Source organism: Anomaloglossus baeobatrachus, chromosome 3 (assembly GCF_048569485.1).
Source record: "Anomaloglossus baeobatrachus isolate aAnoBae1 chromosome 3, aAnoBae1.hap1, whole genome shotgun sequence".
Lineage (NCBI taxonomy): Eukaryota > Metazoa > Chordata > Amphibia > Anura > Aromobatidae > Anomaloglossus > Anomaloglossus baeobatrachus.
In genome coordinates this window covers 694,018,713-694,024,712 of record NC_134355.1, presented here as the reverse complement: position 1 = coordinate 694,024,712, position 6,000 = coordinate 694,018,713, and the positions used below count along the sequence as shown (strand labels likewise).

Below are 6,000 nucleotides of genomic sequence, written 5' to 3'. Positions count from 1 at the left end.
GGACCGACCTCCAGGGGGCAGAGTGCAGGGAGGAGACAGGACCGGCCTCCAGGGGGCAGAGTGCAAGGAGGAGACAGGACCGGCCTCCAGGGGGCAGAGTGCAGGGAGGAGACAGGACCGGCCTCCAGAGGGCAGAGTGCAGGGAGGAAACAGGACCGGCCTCCAGGAGGCAGAGTGCAGGGAGGAGACAGGACCGGCCTCCAGGAGGCAGAGTGCAGGGAGACGACAGGACCGGCCTCCAGGGGGCAGAGTGCAGGGAGACGACAGGACCGGCCTCCAGGGGGCAGAGTGCAGGGAGGAGACAGGACCGGCCTCCAGGGGGCAGAGTGCAGGGAGGAGACAGGACCGGCCTCCAGGGGGCAGAGTGCAGGGGGGAGACAGGACCGGCCTCCAGGGGGCAGAGTGCAGGGAGGAGACAGGACCGGCCTCCAGGAGGCAGAGTGCAGGGAGGAGACAGGACCGGCCTCCAGGAGGCAGAGTGCAGGGAGGAGACAGGACCGGCCTCCAGGAGGCAGAGTGCAGGGAGGAGACAGGACCGGCCTCCAGGGGGCAGAGTGCAGGGAGGAGACAGGACCGGCCTCCAGGAGGCAGAGTGCAGGGAGGAGACAGGACCGGTCTCCAGGAGGCAGAGTGCAGGGAGGAGACAGGACCGGCCTCAAGAGGGCAGAGTGCAGGGGGGAGACAGGACCGGCCTCCAGGAGGCAGAGTGCAGGGAGGAGACAGGACCGGCCTCCAGGGGGCAGAGTGCAGGGAGGAGACAGGACCGGCCTCCAGAGGGCAGAGTGCAAGGAGGAGACAGGACCGGCCTCCAGAGGCCAGAGTGCAGGGAGGAGACAGGACCGGCCTCCAGAGGCCAGAGTGCAGGGAGGAGACAGGACCGGCCTCCAGGGGGCAGAGTGCAGGGAGGAGACAGGACCGGCCTCCAGAGGGCAGACTGCAGGGAGGAGACAGGACCGGCCTCCAGGAGGCAGAGTGCAGGGAGGAGACAGGACCGGCCTCCAGAGGGCAGAGTGCAGGGAGGAGACAGGACCGGCCTCCAGAGGGCAGAGTGCAGGGAGGAGACAGGACCGGCCTCCAGAGGGCAGAGTGCAGGGAGGAGACAGGACCGGCCTCCAGAGGGCAGAGTGCAGGGAGGAGACAGGACCGGCCTCCAGAGGGCAGAGTGCAGGGAGGAGACAGGACCGGCCTCCAGAGGGCAGAGTGCAGGGAGGAGACAGGACCGGCCTCCAGAGGGCAGAGTGCAGGGGGGAGACAGGACCGGCCTCCAGGAGGCAGAGTGCAGGGAGGAGACAGGACCGGCCTCCAGAGGGCAGAGTGCAGGGGGGAGACAGGACCGGCCTCCAGGAGGCAGAGTGCAGGGAGGAGACAGGACCGGCCTCCAGGGGGCAGAGTGCAGGGAGGAGACAGGACCGGCCTCCAGGGGGCAGAGTGCAGGGAGGAGACAGGACCGGCCTCCAGAGGGCAGAGTGCAGGGAGGAGACAGGACCGGCCTCCAGAGGGCAGAGTGCAGGGAGGAGACAGGACCGGCCTCCAGAGGGCAGAGTGCAGGGAGGAGACAGGACCGGCCTCCAGAGGGCAGAGTGCAGGGAGGAGACAGGACCGGCCTCCAGAGGGCAGAGTGCAGGGAGGAGACAGGACCGGCCTCCAGGAGGCAGAGTGCAGGGAGGAGACAGGACCGGCCTCCAGGAGGCAGAGTGCAGGGAGGAGACAGGACCGGCCTCCAGGAGGCAGAGTGCAGGGAGGAGACAGGACCGGCCTCCAGAGGGCAGAGTGCAGGGAGGAGACAGGACCGTCCTCCAGAGGGCAGAGTGCAGGGAGGAGACAGGACCGGCCTCCAGAGGGCAGAGTGCAGGGAGGAGACAGGACCGGCCTCCAGGAGGCAGAGTGCAGGGAGGAGACAGGACCGGCCTCCAGGGGGCAGAGTGCAGGGGGGAGACAGGACCGGCCTCCAGGGGGCAGATTGCAGGGAGACGACAGGACCGGCCTCCAGGAGGCAGAGTGCAGGGAGACGACAGGACCGGCCTCCAGGAGGCAGAGTGCAGGGAGACGACAGGACCGGCCTCCAGGAGGCAGAGTGCAGGGAGACGACAGGACCGGCCTCCAGGAGGCAGAGTGCAGGGAGGAGACAGGACCGGTCTCCGTGGGGTAGAGTGCAGGGAGGAGACAGGACCGGCCTCCAGAGGGCAGAGTGCAGGGAGGAGACAGGACCGGCCTCCAGGAGGCAGAGTGCAGGGAGGAGACAGGACCGGCCTCCAGGGGGCAGAGTGCAGGGGGGAGACAGGACCGGCCTCCAGGGGGCAGAGTGCAGGGAGGAGACAGGACCGGCCTCCAGGGGGCAGAGTGCAGGGAGGAGACAGGACCGGCCTCCAGGGGGCAGAGTGCAGGGAGGAGACAGGACCGGCCTCCGGGGGGCAGAGTTCAGGGAGGAGACAGGACCGGCCTCCGGGGGGCAGAGTTCAGGGAGGAGACAGGACCGGCCTCCGGGGGGCAGAGTGCAGGGAGGAGACAGGACCGGCCTCCAGGAGGCAGAGTGCAGGGAGGAGACAGGACCGGCCTCCAGGGGGCAGAGTGCAGGGAGGAGACAGGACCGGCCTCCAGGGGGCAGAGTGCAGGGAGGAGACAGGACCGGCCTCCAGGGGGCAGAGTGCAGGGAGGAGACAGGACCGGCCTCCAGGAGGCAGAGTGCAGGGGGGAGACAGGACCGGCCTCCAGGGGGCAGAGGGCAAGGAGGAGACAGGACCGGTCTCCAGGGGGCAGAGGGCAAGGAGGAGACAGGACCGGCCTCCAGGGGGCAGAGCAGGGAGGAGACAGGACCGGCCTCCAGGAGGCAGAGTGCAGGGGGGAGACAGGACCGGCCTCCAGGGGGCAGAGGGCAAGGAGGAGACAGGACCGGTCTCCAGGGGGCAGAGTGCAGGGAGGAGACAGGACCGGCCTCCAGGAGGCAGAGTGCAGGGAGGAGACAGGACCAGTCTCCAGGAGGCAGAGTGCAGGGAGGAGACAGGACCGACCTCCAGGGGGCAGAGTGCAGGGAGGAGACAGGACCGGCCTCCAGGGGGCAGAGTGCAAGGAGGAGACAGGACCGGCCTCCAGGGGGCAGAGTGCAGGGAGGAGACAGGACCGGCCTCCAGAGGGCAGAGTGCAGGGAGGAAACAGGACCGGCCTCCAGGAGGCAGAGTGCAGGGAGGAGACAGGACCGGCCTCCAGGAGGCAGAGTGCAGGGAGACGACAGGACCGGCCTCCAGGGGGCAGAGTGCAGGGAGACGACAGGACCGGCCTCCAGGGGGCAGAGTGCAGGGAGGAGACAGGACCGGCCTCCAGGGGGCAGAGTGCAGGGAGGAGACAGGACCGGCCTCCAGGGGGCAGAGTGCAGGGGGGAGACAGGACCGGCCTCCAGGGGGCAGAGTGCAGGGAGGAGACAGGACCGGCCTCCAGGAGGCAGAGTGCAGGGAGGAGACAGGACCGGCCTCCAGGAGGCAGAGTGCAGGGAGGAGACAGGACCGGCCTCCAGGAGGCAGAGTGCAGGGAGGAGACAGGACCGGCCTCCAGGGGGCAGAGTGCAGGGAGGAGACAGGACCGGCCTCCAGAGGGCAGAGTGCAGGGAGGAGACAGGACCGGCCTCCAGGGGGCAGAGTGCAGGGAGGAGACAGGACAGGCCTCCAGGAGGCAGAGTGCAGGGAGGAGACAGGACCGGCCTCCAGGGGGCAGAGTGCAGGGAGGAGACAGGACCGGCCTCCAGGGGGCAGAGTGCAGGGAGGAGACAGGACCGGCCTCCAGGGGGCAGAGTGCAGGGAGGAGACAGGACCGGCCTCCAGGGGGCAGAGTGCAGGGAGGAGACAGGACCGGCCTCCAGGGGGCAGAGTGCAGGGAGGAGACAGGACCGGCCTCCAGGGGGCAGAGTGCAGGGGGGAGACAGGACCGGCCTCCAGAGGGCTGAGTGCAGGGAGGAGACAGGACCGGCCTCCAGGGGGCAGAGTGCAGGGGGGAGACAGGACCGGCCTCCAGAGGGCAGAGTGCAGGGAGGAGACAGGACCGGCCTCCAGGGGGCAGAGTGCAGGGAGGAGACAGGACCGGCCTCCAGGGGGCAGAGTGCAGGGAGGAGACAGGACCGGCCTCCAGAGGGCAGAGTGCAGGGAGGAGACAGGACCGGCCTCCAGAGGGCAGAGTGCAGGGAGGAGACAGGACCGGCCTCCAGGGGGCAGAGTGTTCTCCAGATGGGGAACTTGCACTTACTCATCTCCATGAAGAGCTGGCGTTTCTCCGCCATCGTCCTCCTGCGTCTGCCGCTCTCCTCAATCATCCTGCGGAGAAATCACAGGCACAGCTCAGTCCGCAGCAGAGTATACACTATATATATATGCAGTATATATCCCCATCACCACAGATACTAAGGGGTATAAGAACCCCTCATACAGAAGCCTGAGACATCACACCCTCCTGACACTGCTGATGACATCACACCCTCCTGACACTGCTGATGACATCACACCCTCCTGACACTGCTGATGACATCACACCCTCCTGACACTGCTGATGACATCACACCCTCCTGATACTGCTGATGACATCACACCCTCCTGACACTGCTGATGACATCACACCCTCCTGACACTGCTGATGACATCACACCCTCCTGACACTGCTGATGACATCACACCCTCCTGACACTGCTGATGACATCACACCCTCCTGACACTGCTGATGACATCACACCCTCCTGACACTGCTGATGACATCACACCCTCCTGACACTGCTGATGACATCACACCCTCCTGACACTGCTGATGACATCACACCCTCCTGACACTGCTGATGACATCACACCCTCCTGACACTGCTGATGACATCACACCCTCCTGACACTGCTGATGACATCACACCCTCCTGACACTGCTGATGACATCACACCCTCCTGACACTGCTGATGACATCACACCCTCCTGACACTGCTGATGACATCACACCCTGCTGACACTGCTGATGACATCACACCCTCCTGACGCTGCTGATGACATCACACCCTCCTGACGCTGCTGATGACATCACACCCTCCTGACGCTGCTGATGACATCACACCCTCCTGACGCTGCTGATGACATCACACCCTCCTGACGCCGCTGATGACATCACACCCTCCTGACGCCGCTGATGACATCACACCCTCCTGACGCCGCTGATGACATCACACCCTCCTGACGCCGCTGATGACATCACACCCTCCTGACACCGCTGATGACATCACACCCTCCTGACACTGCTGATGACATCACACCCTCCTGACACTGCTGATGACATCACACCCTCCTGACACTGCTGATGACATCACACCCTCCTGACACTGCTGATGACATCACACCCTCCTGACACTGCTGATGACATCACACCCCCCTGACACTGCTGATGACATCACACCCCCCTGACACTGCTCATGACATCACACCCTCCTGACACTGCTGATGACATCACACCCTCCTGACACTGCTGATGACATCACACCCTCCTGACACCGCTGATGACATCACACCCTCCTGACACCGCTGATGACATCACACCCTCCTGACACTGCTGATGACATCACACCCCCCTGACACCGCTGATGACATCACACCCTCCTGACACCGCTGATGACATCACACCCTCCTGACACCGCTGATGACATCACACCCTCCTGACACCGCTGATGACATCACACCCTCCTGACACCGCTGATGACATCACACCCTCCTGACACTGCTGATGACATCACACCCTCCTGACACTGCTGATGACATCACACCCTCCTGACACTGCTGATGACATCACACCCTCCTGACACTGCTGATGACATCACACCCTCCTGACACTGCTGATGACATCACACCCCTCCTGACACTGCTGATGACATCACACCCTCCTGACACTGCTGATGACATCACACCCCCCTGACACTGCTGATGACATCACACCCCCCTGACACTGCTCATGACATCACACCCTCCTGACACTGCTGATGACATCACACC

General features: G+C 65.0%; 1 pseudogene; it reads right to left on the bottom strand.

Moving 5' to 3' along the window:
* The window catches only part of LOC142297086 (dystrobrevin beta-like), a 126,954-nt pseudogene that overhangs the window by 105,203 nt on the left and 15,751 nt on the right, over positions 1-6,000 (bottom strand).